Source organism: Molothrus aeneus, chromosome 8 (assembly GCF_037042795.1).
Source record: "Molothrus aeneus isolate 106 chromosome 8, BPBGC_Maene_1.0, whole genome shotgun sequence".
NCBI lineage: Eukaryota > Metazoa > Chordata > Aves > Passeriformes > Icteridae > Molothrus > Molothrus aeneus.
This window is the reverse complement of record NC_089653.1, coordinates 13,784,777-13,796,989: the sequence shown is the minus strand read 5'-3', so window position 1 is coordinate 13,796,989 and position 12,213 is coordinate 13,784,777.

The following is a 12,213-nucleotide window of genomic DNA, read 5'->3' as shown; positions in this document are numbered from 1 at the left end:
AGGCACCAAGCAGCTGAGTTTGCCGAGTATTTTTGTCTTTGCCGGGCTGGCCCCTGGCCGTGTCCTGTGCACCCCTACCTGCTCAGTGCCCCGGGCTGCGCTGCCCCGCGGCTGCGGCGGCTCCGTCCGGGCGCGCATCCCGCGCTGCCGGGGCCGCTGCGGCTGGGCAGGACAGACTGCGGGGCTGTGCCAGCCCCAGGGCAGCCTGCAGCCCTCAGCGCCGCCTTTGTGCCTCCACCGCCGCCCGCCGAGCTCTTAAAGCGGCACAAACCTGCCCCAGGCAGCCGCTCTGCCGCGCCCGCAGTTGGCTCAGGGTCAGCAGAACGAGAGCCGGCTCCTCACCCTGCACAGCCTGCCCCAGGACACAGCCACTCAGTGAAAAATGAGAACCCGTTCTTCACCAGAAAACCACTTGGGGCTTTCCTTGTAAATCATCTTATTTACTCACGAGTGAGTAATCTGATTAAGTAACTCATTCTGACTGATTATTGTGAGCTACATGTGCAGCCTGCAGAGTATGAAGGCTGATGCCTCTCAGTCTATTGCAGATCCAAGGCATTCATACACCCAACTCTCTTCCACCTATGTATAGACAACAGCCCACTTGCTACTTACCAGCTTAGCTTGAAAAATATGTATTTTAAGATTGCCTTTTTGCAAATATTAAAATAAATATTTTGTGTTGTGTTAGAAAATAATGCTGTATTAATTCTCTTAAGTAGTGTGTTAAATATAGTTATTGGGTTACAAAAAAAAAGTTAAAATAGAAACTATGCTATGTAGGACACTTTTTTTAAAGAAAGGACTTGCAGCAAAATAGCAGCCCCAGGACACCTAAATCTTTCAGAGAAAAAGAATTTATTGCCCTCTTATCAGAAGAAACGAACTTCTTCCCGCCTCGAAGGCGCTGTTAGGATTCGGAGGAAGAAGTTGACGATGACCTGACAGAATCCTGTATTTGAATGGAATTTATGCATCATGGATGAGGTGTAGGAATATGCAACAGGCTATTGCTTATAAGGGTTAATCCTCTGTTAACGGGTGTCCTTTTTTGGGCTCCTGCTGCCCAGAAAAAGATACCCAGACGTCTGTACCTCTTTGTCTTTATTGTCTCATATTGTCCTGATTCAAATTGTCCAAATTATTATTACTCTAATTGTATCACTATTTTTATAACCTTTTTATTACTATTAAACTTTTAAAATTTTAAAAACAAGTGATTGGCATTTTTCGCATTCAATATTTGAAAATCCAGAGCTATGCTCAGGCAAACCACAATCAATAGTACAAAGCAATATAAAACTTGTATAAAATACAAAACAATATATCTGAAATATTAAAGATTGATTATTAGTGACATCTTTATATAATTTTTAGTATTTTATTCGGTAAGGAATTCCACTAGATTCTGCTATAAATGATATCAGATAAAACCTCATGTACTATATTGAATTTCCAGTGTCTTCTACAAACAGATGTAGAAGACAGGTGTTTATGTGGGGAGGGGTTTTATTGTCTACACCTGGGAACTGCTCAGTCACACACAAAGATACTACTGCTGCAGTATCTGTTATATAAAGTGCATGTAAGAACCTCTACAGAGGCTTTGCTAAGCCAGCTCTGGCCCCTCTCCATGCTGCTGTGGAGGTGGCACTACACAATCCCAGAGAAGTGGCCCTGCTGCCTGAACACACTGCTGCATCTGCCTCTTGCCTCTTGACAGGAGGAGATGCGAAGGCCAAACTGCAGCCTGCCTTAAAAACTGAACAATGAAATCTGTGGAGTGATCTGTGCTGGAGTGGATGCATCCAAAGGGATGTGCAGAGCTTCAGATTGCAAGGATATCCCTTTAGACCTCAAAGCCACACAACCAGCAATAGGTTTTTCTGTTTCTTACAAAGCAGAAAAAAACATTAACTAGGGTATTTTCCCATAAAAACCAGTTGTTAATAGTTTTTCACATGATTGATATTTTTATAGATTCAAAGCAATTTTTTAAACAATTCTTGGCATGGGAATGGGTGGAATAATTTAATAATGTTTTTAACTATACAAGGCAGAATCAGTAACACTCTTCCCTGCAGAACTTGACAAGCGACTTCCACGTCTCTCAGTATTTGACGCTAATATTTCATCTTGCCAAAATCAAATTCCTTGCTAAGTTGCTTTCTGAGAAACCTGTTTATCCTGTTTTTTTACTAATTCTTCAGATTAATACAATTTTAACTTTACTTTAGCCTAGTGGTGGTACTAGTAGTCCTACAATCAGAAGTGGGAAAGTGCATGCCATGGACTGAAAATTGAACATCACAGAGTTTGGCTTGTCAGCATGCTGGGTGGTCCAGAATATCCACAAGTATTGGTAAATACAAGCCCAATAGTGGCAGTTTTTAAAAGCATGACTAATATTTAGAGTTAGGATAGGGTGGATTAAGCTTTTAAAATAAGTTCACAAATAATTCAGAAAAATAGCTTTTGAAATAAATTCTTGCTAGCCTTGGGAAATCCTGTCTTTCTACAAATCAGAGGATGTTGTACAGCCATCTCATTCAGATGTAGGAAATAAATATGGTGCCCAAATGCTGAGCCAATCTGCCTTTCAGGCCAAGACTGCTGTTTCCAGACCTGCCTGCTGTCAGCAGGGTTGTTGGAGGTGTCAGCTTCAGGCAGGGTGACAAATATTTGCTTTGAGGTTGTGTGTCCTCATCCCAGTACCTACTGAAGGTAGCTGCTTTCTTTCACAAACACCTGCAAATAGCTTTAATTTTGAGATAATTCTGTGACCCCCAGGAGATTAGCAGGATAGAAGAAAAAAATTTACCATGGCTTTAAAAGGTTTGCTGATGGTGGGCTGTGTGTCCAGCTTCATTCTCAGGCTGATGTTAATCACTGTACATTTCTTAAACTTTGCTGGAATGTGATGAGTGGAAAATTACTATTTGAGGTGATGCTTGCGATCCTGTTTCTTGTGCTCCTGGCAGAGTTAATTTCACAACAGGAGTCATGCAAGGCTGCAGACTGGGCAGGTGAGCTGATGCATGCAGGCAGATACTGGTGAGCTGTAAAGTGTTGGTAAGAATAGAGCTTGAAAGTGAAATAGTGCCATATGGACTCCTGAGTCCTCATTTCCCCTCTACATACCTGTTTCCACTGGGTGAACAGAGAAGTCTATCTAGACCTTGCATGATATGGGATTGAGTAGTTCATATTTTGGCTGTGCTGTCCAGAAATAAGGCATTTGTTAACAGCTTGTAGCTCTCCTTACATGCCAAACAGATGCACGGATAAAAAGGACTTTGCTCACAAAAGTTTTATCTTTGCATATATTGAGATTACTTTATAGATCTTGGAAACAGGGTCCCATTTGTATGCATTGTGATGAAAGATTTAAGTACTGCTGGAGTGAATAATTGAGTCAACCTGTGGAGGTGAACCATCTGCAGGCACCGGGCTGCTCAAGCAGAAAGGTGTCTTGGTTTGACACCAACCTTGTTGCATTGATTTTCCTAATCCCTAAAAGACAAGCAGCTTAGTTAGCAGAGAACAACAGCAAGAATGATTCACAGGCCCTGACATCAAGCAGAGGGCTGAAAGAGGCCAGGAAGAGCCATTCCTTGTCACAGAGCAGGTGGTGAGACCATGTGCCTGAAACAATCCTGTAATTGAATTTAAGCCAGCACAGGAATGTTGTGCATGGCAGGCTGCTGCTCTGGAATTACAGTGGTTTGCACAGTTACAAGGTCCCAAGCAGCCTCTTTGCTGGCCCCCGGGTTCACACAAGCTGTGAGCACACCTTCCCTCCCCTGGTACCTTCCACACTTTGGCTGTTCTGTCTCCCTGTCGTGCAGAGGGTGAGGGGAGCTGATCTGGCTCTAGAGCTGGACGTGTCCTTGCTCAGGTTTCTGTGACCAAGCTGGGACTAACACAGTGGGAATGAGTGTGGCTCATAGTCAGGAATTTGGCTTTATGGAGGCATCCCCAGATGCTCAGCCAGCCTTTGCACCATGCCATGGAGCTGATGAAGAGCCTTCATTGCCTCATGTTGAAGTCAACTGCTCTGCAGAAAGGAAAAATCCAAATCAGACATCTCTGAGGGTGCAGCTATGCTGCACAACTGTAAATCTAAACTTGGAGAATTCTCACCTTCAGGAGATGAACAGACTCAAGCAAGAAAGCTGAGGAAGATTTCTCTTAATCCTTTAGCTTAAGCTGGATGGTGAGATGGTGAGCTGCATGAGAATGAGCAGCTTCTGCAATGAGTGTTCAGTCACTTGGCATCCTCCAGCCTTGGCCCTGTGGGAATCCCAGTGAGGGTCTGACAAGCACCTCTGTGGTGCCCAAAATTAGTTGTATCTGAATCTTATGACAATATAGCCTAAAAAAATTGGCCTGCAAATTTTCCCTAAATCACAATGGCCCAGTAATTTTCCTGTTGTCTCCCCTCTGTTTTCTTCCACACACATCCCTTGTGCCAGGGGACCTTGGTCTTCTTGTTCTCCTTGAGTGAGGAAAGGCATTAGGAATTGCTGAACAGGTGGCTGCTGGTCACCACTTTTGAGGTGCATGAAGGCTAAGGCCCTGCTGACTCGGAAGGTTTCCCATGGGAAGTGTAAGGAGGGTGGCTCTGTGCCACCCCAGCTGCCCTGTTTGTATATTTAAGGCATCTGTTGGGGGTGAGGGTGGCCAAAGCACTGTGGGCTGAGCAGAGAGTCTGAATGGGGAGTTTTGGTGAGGGAAACTTACAGAAAAGGATCAAAATACACACTAAGTAGAGGTTCGTAGGTAAAGGAGTACTGGAAGATCTTGTGGCTGCAAGTCACTTTAGATATGCAGCCAAGAACTCTAATTTTTGGTCTTGTAATAAATCAGCAGGCTAACAGCAGTAGGAACCCATAGGCAGCAGTATTGAGACTCTCAGTGGGCAATGATTATCAAACAGACAAAATGGCCTCTGCTTTCCTTATACAGTTTCCTCTTTATGGCTGGCATTTGTTTAAAAGACAAATCAGACTGGGAAGTCGTGCATTTTATTTTTTCATGCTGCTTTATCTAAGTTCACTAGCTACAAAGGCAGACACGAGTGATAGGGAAGCATATTCCAGAGAGCAGCAGGGCCAGCACTAAAACTGGCAGACAATAAGGTAATTCTTGTTACACTTCTTGTCATTCCAAGTGCCATCAGTGTACATCTCCACACACTTCTCCTCCCCTTTGCCAGAAGGTTCATTTGGATACCAGTTAGTATAGCTCAGCTGAGCACCGTTCAGGAGCTGGAATCTTCCTGGAATAAGGGATTGTTTTATCCCCAGGTAGGCGTAGGAGTTAAAATATTTCACAAAGTACAGAATGGCATCATTCTCTCCAGGGCTCTTTGGAGTGGCAATAGAGCCTCCAGCCTCTTTACATTTTTCCACTGTACCATCAAAATCAGCTCTTCTTCCATTGGTAGCAAAGATTTTTCCTCCTGACTCTGTTATAAACTTGTTCAAGCGAAGGACTGCAAGAGGAGGGAAAAGCTGTTCAATGTCTGCGTTGTTGTGTGCTCACTTTGCTGTAAATTTTAACTCCTGCTACTTTGCTCCATAACTTTAGATTAAACCCAGGAAAAGGTAAAGGAAAGGAGAACTTGAAATCAAAGAAATTTGAAAATGGAAAAGGGGGAAAAGGGAAGAAACACACAGATGATGAAACAGGAGAATCACATAAGAATTTGGAGGAGGAAAGGAAATGAGGAATTCTTTTATTTTTAAAAAGGCATATGATTTTCTTTGAGACACTTTATAAGACTCTGAGGTGGTTTGCAGTGTACCAATGTTCTTGAGTGTGTGGGATCTTAGACTTGATCTGGTTATGATTCCCTTAGTATGTTTTTGGTGTTGTCTGTCTGCTCTGGGGGCACAAGGTGTGCATGGAGCAGCTCTGCATCGGCAGGGATTTTAATCTGGCACATTCCTGCCTTGCTTGCACTCATACTTTAGAGCTGTTACCCAGGTGTCTCTCACTAGTTATGAAAATCTAATTCCCACTCCCCCACCCCCATTTGAAAGTTTTCACTCATTGATATACCAGTGAAGAAGATATAAAAAGGAATGCTATAAAACTGCAGAAAATTCTGCCTTCTTACTAAGAAGCAATTTTTGCCCACCTGATCTATCCCCACTAACCCAGCAGCAGCAGCAGAAAGTAAAGACAGATAAAATACCTCCTTCAAGTCTTGAAATCCGATATTCCAATTGATGGATGGGGTCCCCATGTTCATTACCAGCCAGAGCTGTGAGATCTGTGAACAAAACCAGCTATCATGCACTTTGCTTTACAGTGTCAGGCTTGGCTTTCAAATAAAGCAGAGCTCATCGTATGAAATCAATACAAACTTTTGAAATGTTTGCTTGTCAAGTTTTGGTTTACTGCTGTGTTTTAAACAAGTGATATCTTCACACATACAACCCTTTGTAAGGGTTGGGGATAAGTTCCTGGAAGTCACCTGCAGATCAGGGCTGGTTATGGAAAACTGGAACTGACAAACTGAGATAGTTTTCTCTCTAAGTGATTGAGCCTGTCCAGGCAAAACTCTGGCACTTGTGCTGTAGGTTTAGCTGATTTTTAACTGTGTCTAGGGACTGAATCCCTGATAGAATCCTTCAGGCTATTCAAGCACTTGCTTACAGCTACAACCTAGGACTCAGCAACAAGTTTCTTGTCTATGGAAAATTCTAAACTTTTCTCTATGAGTTGAACCACTGCATCACTAAATAAAGATTTAATATTACTTTTTATTTATACTTTTATTAATAATTACTTCATATAAGGAAATTAATATTAAGTCCTGATTGTTTTATTTCAAGTAGATCACACAGCAGATTGTAGTAGATAGCACTGAGTTTTCAAAGCATTAAAATAGAACACAACAGATAAAAATGGAGATAACTTCACATACCTGGTCTTTGTTGTTCATCTGCACTCTTGTCCCTACCTCCAAACAAAGACGTGAAAGGGAAGAATGGAAGAAGTTTACCTTGAGCACAGAATGGGAGCAGGAAAAAAGCTACTGCTAAGATTTTGTGCAGTTGTGGGAACAGCATCATTTAAAGCTAAAGGTAAACCAGAGTGGCTTAGTCTCCAGGGTAGAGTCCTGCATTTAAATAAAAAAGGAGAATGTTATAGAATTTTTCTGAGCATGAAGTCTTACAAATATTACACTTTGCCTGCAGTGACATGAATGCCATTCATGTAGTTGCAAAGTTACCTTATTTCAGACAATTAAGATATTTTCCCAAAAGACAGTCTGCTAAGTCTACAGAGCAAAAAACCCAAAACATCCCTTCAGAGCTCTTTCCTGTACATCAGATACCATTATATGCCATTTTTCCCCATACAAAAAGTTATAGTTTCATTTTAGAGGAGAGCAATAGACACATGGCTGCTTTAGCAAGAGAATATTTAAGACAAAGTGGGACATGCTGTCCTTGTCAATTGGTTTAAGAGCAAAACAACTGCTAATCCTTATTCTTCTATTGCAGCATCCATTTTTTAACATCTCTTCACCTAAGGTGACGTGGTCTATAAAAAGAGGTGCAATTGTTAATAAAAATGTTGATGCACACATTGAAATTGGAAAGTTTTGTGGTACAGTTTAATAGATTCAACATAGTTGAAACAGCAACCTATCTAAAGATGTGCAACTTACCTAGCAGCTCCAGTGCGAATTAAGAAAGACTCATTAAACGGTCCAATTTATACAGCATGTAATTTGAGATTCATCTTCTTATCTACAGAGAGCACAAAGAATATATCATGTGATATGAATTGGCATATAAATGGAAATTGAATGAACTTTAACTTGAATGATAGGGGGAATGTTTTCTTCAAGAGGTAAACATACTTAAAACATGAGGAAAGTATTTGAAAGTACTTTTGTAACTTGTAGAAGCACTTTCCCAGGTTTTAAAACACCCACCCTGGAACAGAACAAATTTCTCAATTCATATTTGAAATACCTAATGTTTCCACAGAGTGGGTGTGGAAATGTCACAGAAGATAAGCCAAAACAAGTTCACCTGAAATACAATAGGCACCAGGAACACCACCATCATTTCTGTTAGACTGAGCACTTACCAGTGATATTGACCAAAGTCTCATAACTAAACAGAATCCCACAATTGCAGCAGCAAAGGCAGATGACAAATCTGCAGCACATGTAGAGGAGACAGCTAGAGAGACACATGCTGAAATAACTTACAGAATGCTCCAGGGGAGGTTTATGTGTCAAAAGAGCAGTTTTCTCCAGTTGAGCAAGGACCTCTCAGTGAAGGGAAAAAGCTGCTTTATGCCAGCCCTTCAAGTACAGAGGCCCAAGATGGGAAGCATCACTGAAATGGAGATGGCCTTGCCAAGTATTTTACAGCTGTTCTCAGCTCTGTGCAGTGGAGGCTTTGAGAAAAGGTGTTTGAGTCTGTGTTCCAGTTCAACCAAGTCAGATGCAGCCACATCATGCTTGTGGTGTCAGGCCAGCATCCTGGTGCTGCAGCAAGGCCAACAGCCAGGACAGCAGGGGAATGAGGTGCTTTGGGACTGGAAGGGGAATGTCAGCAGTATCTGTATTATTCTAACCAATGCTACTGGGTCTGAGCAAGGCCAGATCACCTCCACAGGCACTATGCACCCGTGCCTGCACTTCCACACTCACCTCACCCTCTGATTGTGCCTCAAGGCCTTTGTCCTTGGTGGTGTGCCCACAGATGCTGGATTAAATCCTGCTGCATTGTTCATTGAGTGCCCTTGAGTGCACCAGTCCTGTGAAAAACAAATAGGCAGTACCCAGCTGTATGCACACTGACAGAAGAGGGCTGTTTTAAATTTGCACGAGTTACCTTTGTTTCAAGCTTCTTGTCAAATTTCAAGTTCCTTAGCTGTTGAGTGTTTGATGTAATGCTTGCAACATTCTCCTGCCAGAGATTTTTTTTTTACTTTTTATTTTTTGGGAAAAAAGCCCCACCAAAATCAAACAGAGAATGTGAGACAAGCCAGTAGCTGGGTTCTAGATGAGCCCTGGAAAAGGTCACTGGCAGAGCCTGGCCTTTTGCATCCATGGTGAGAACAGCTTGAACATTTAACTGCACCTGGAAGGAACCACAAGTTAGGCAAGTGTGACCAGAGGAGGAGATTTGGTCTGCAGTTGTGGGTTTCACATGCTGACTCAGGGCCTGGGAAACCAGGAGGGGGACAAAAGGTTTCTTGTGATAGACTCCTGAGGAAAAACTGATGTAGATTTGATAAACTATAAACTTTTCTTGTCTTGATTTTCATCAGCGCATTAATAAGATGGTGCAAGTTAAGTACATATTTAAATGCACCTTCATTTCTAATATGCTTGTTTATGATTGCCTAATAGACTATTTTATATAACTGCCATAGCTTGTAAACTATTTTCTGATCTTTCCTTGAATCACATCACAGAGGTTTAGCAAGATTCAAGGACAAAGATCTGATAAAGAACAAACTATTTTTGAGTATTGAGGCAACTTTTCTTCAGTTTCCACATCAATCAATAAGGTTTCCTAGTTTCAGTGGCAGTGAAGCAAATGCTGGATATTCTGAGTAGGTATTACTGTGCAGTGTATGTAGGCAAAGGCAAAACCTGCTAAGGACAGAGGTTGGTCAATGCTGCTCTCTTAGCTGCCCAGAAATACAGGCAGAGTTGAATGGCTGTGTGCTCCTTCCACAGGCCTGTTTGTTAGCCTTGCCTTGGTATACTTAGTCTCCTGAAAGTTAGGTTTTTTCTTCCATGGTACTATTCACAGGTAACCTTAAAAATTGTTTTCTTATTTTCTGTTTGTATTTAAAGGCCCTCAGCTCTGGCAATATTTTCTGTTTAAGTTGATTTTGTTAATCTTCTGCTGTTGTTTCCACCCTGTCCTGTGTTTTCTGCATTTCAGAATAATTGTCAGACTGTCCCCAGCAACTCTCTTATACTTGGGAATAGTAGAAGAGCACAGAGCATGGGGAGACATGAGGTCCTATTTCTCAGAGGCGGACTAAGGTTATTTTTGCTGACCACAAAAAGCAATTCAGCAAGATGTAGACACTTGGGATAGCAGACTTCAACAGGCATTTTTAAAAATTAAATGATGAGCAGCATTTTAGAGCAGAAAGTTTCATTTTACCTATGATCAGTGCACATGAATGCTACTGCCACCTTGCCCCTTCTAGAGGTGAAGGATCCACGAGGAGGGCTCTGGGTGTCTCTGACATGTCACTTGGTGCAGCTCAGCTGAGAAAAAACACAGAAGCTGTATAGCCAATGGAAAGCAAGACAATATCTCATTCCTTTTGCAGTTAAACAGTTCCCATTGCCACAGCCTCCTCAAGGGTTAAGGTACCTTTCTCTGCAGTGTTGTTCAGCTCCTGAGCCACAAGGGCAGAGATGGGTGAAAGCTTCATTCCAGGTTTCACTTGGCATCACCTGGGTTACAGCCCTTAAGGCAAATTCTGCCAAACCCTAACGGGGACTTCAAAAAAACATCCCAGACCTCTTATCATTTTTTCTAAGGTGCTACTCTAATTTCCAAGAATCCTGTATCTATTGTGTTTTGGAATCAGCTGTGTTTGTGTAGCTGTTGGCTAATAGGATTTTATTTTATAATAAGCTACTCTAATTTCCAAAAATCCTGTATCTATTGTGTTTTGGAATCAGCTGTGTTTGTGTAGCTGTTGGCTAATAGGATTTTATAAGAGTGTGCTTCAGCTTCCCATAATGAAAGATCACTTGCAACCTGACACTCTGAGCTACAGCTCACAATTTATACAAGATAAGGCAGCCCTGCCAGCCTGTGTCACATCCTGCCAGTTAGGTTCACAAAAAGTTGAACTGGAACTCAGTTTTCTCAAGAAACAGGGGCCATGGGGTTTTTTTAATCAAGTTTCTACAAAAATCAGAAAAAAATATGTTTGCTGGAATCAATGGTCAATTTCTTCACATGTGGTAGGGATTGATGGGGGCTGGTGTGAGGTTTTTGAATGCTCAAAATTGATAATAGTACTTCTAAGCTGAAATAACTAATTACATTACACCATTATAAAAGAGGATATCACTCCAGACCAGAGAAAATTCTCTCTGAAATAAATATCCATAATATTTTGGCCTAAATCTTACTGTTAAACATACCTTATTAACTATATTCAATTTCTCTTATATGAGGCAGGATCCACTTGCCTCAAAAGGGTTGGAATTTTTGCCACCTTTTGACTTGTACTAGGATCTTAATTCTTAAAAAACAGCTTCTATAGCATGTGGGGAGTTATTAATTTTCTGATTTAAAGATCTTACCTTTACGTTGCACTTCTGTAGCAAATTATTATAAATTAGGAAAAAAAATATTAACCTGGATTTTTCCTGGTCTGGTAATTATACATCAGGAATTATTATTGCACTTTAAAGGAAAGATTTTATAAAAAATTTTTGTATTACCATAGCAGAACAGAAACAATGTATTTTGTTTCTTCATGTGCCCAACCTCTCTGTCCATAAAAAAAAAAATTAAAAAAATACATAAATGGAGAATTCAGATATTTCACAAAAAAATAGACTGAAATGCTGGTATTTCAAATAGCGTTTGAGGGTATAAATTGATAGAGTTATACACCAAACACACAAAAAAAAGCCATATCAAAATAAAAAAAACCCAAAACCAACAATTTCTGGATACTTTTCGTCTGTGGAACTGCAAAGAATAATCAAGCAACATTACAGATCAAGTGTGAACCATAAAGAGGAAAGTACTGCCTAGCAGTTCTCTGGCTGGATCTGAGGAGCTTTTATTTTTCAGCAGCATGTATGTGTTTAATTTGATTTTTTTTCTCCTTTTTTCAATCATAATGGCTAAAGCAGAAAAAATTGGGCTTTTAGACCTAGCTTAGATAATTTGCTTATTGATGTAATAAATACTAGCTTGTGACTGGAAAATGAAAATCTTATTTTTCTTAACTGGAAATACTCTGTCTCAAAGTCTAAATCTGTTTAGATATAGATGTTATGTGGTGTTAAAACATTTGTAAAACATTTTTACACATTAAGGGTCTTTACAAGAGATCTCTACAGTCATTTTGCAACCCCAAATGTGGTAGAAATAAATTTTTCATTAACTAAAGGAATAGGATGCCCCAAAACTAGGCAGAGATATATGTAAATGAATATGCTTTTTCAGTTCAGAGAGT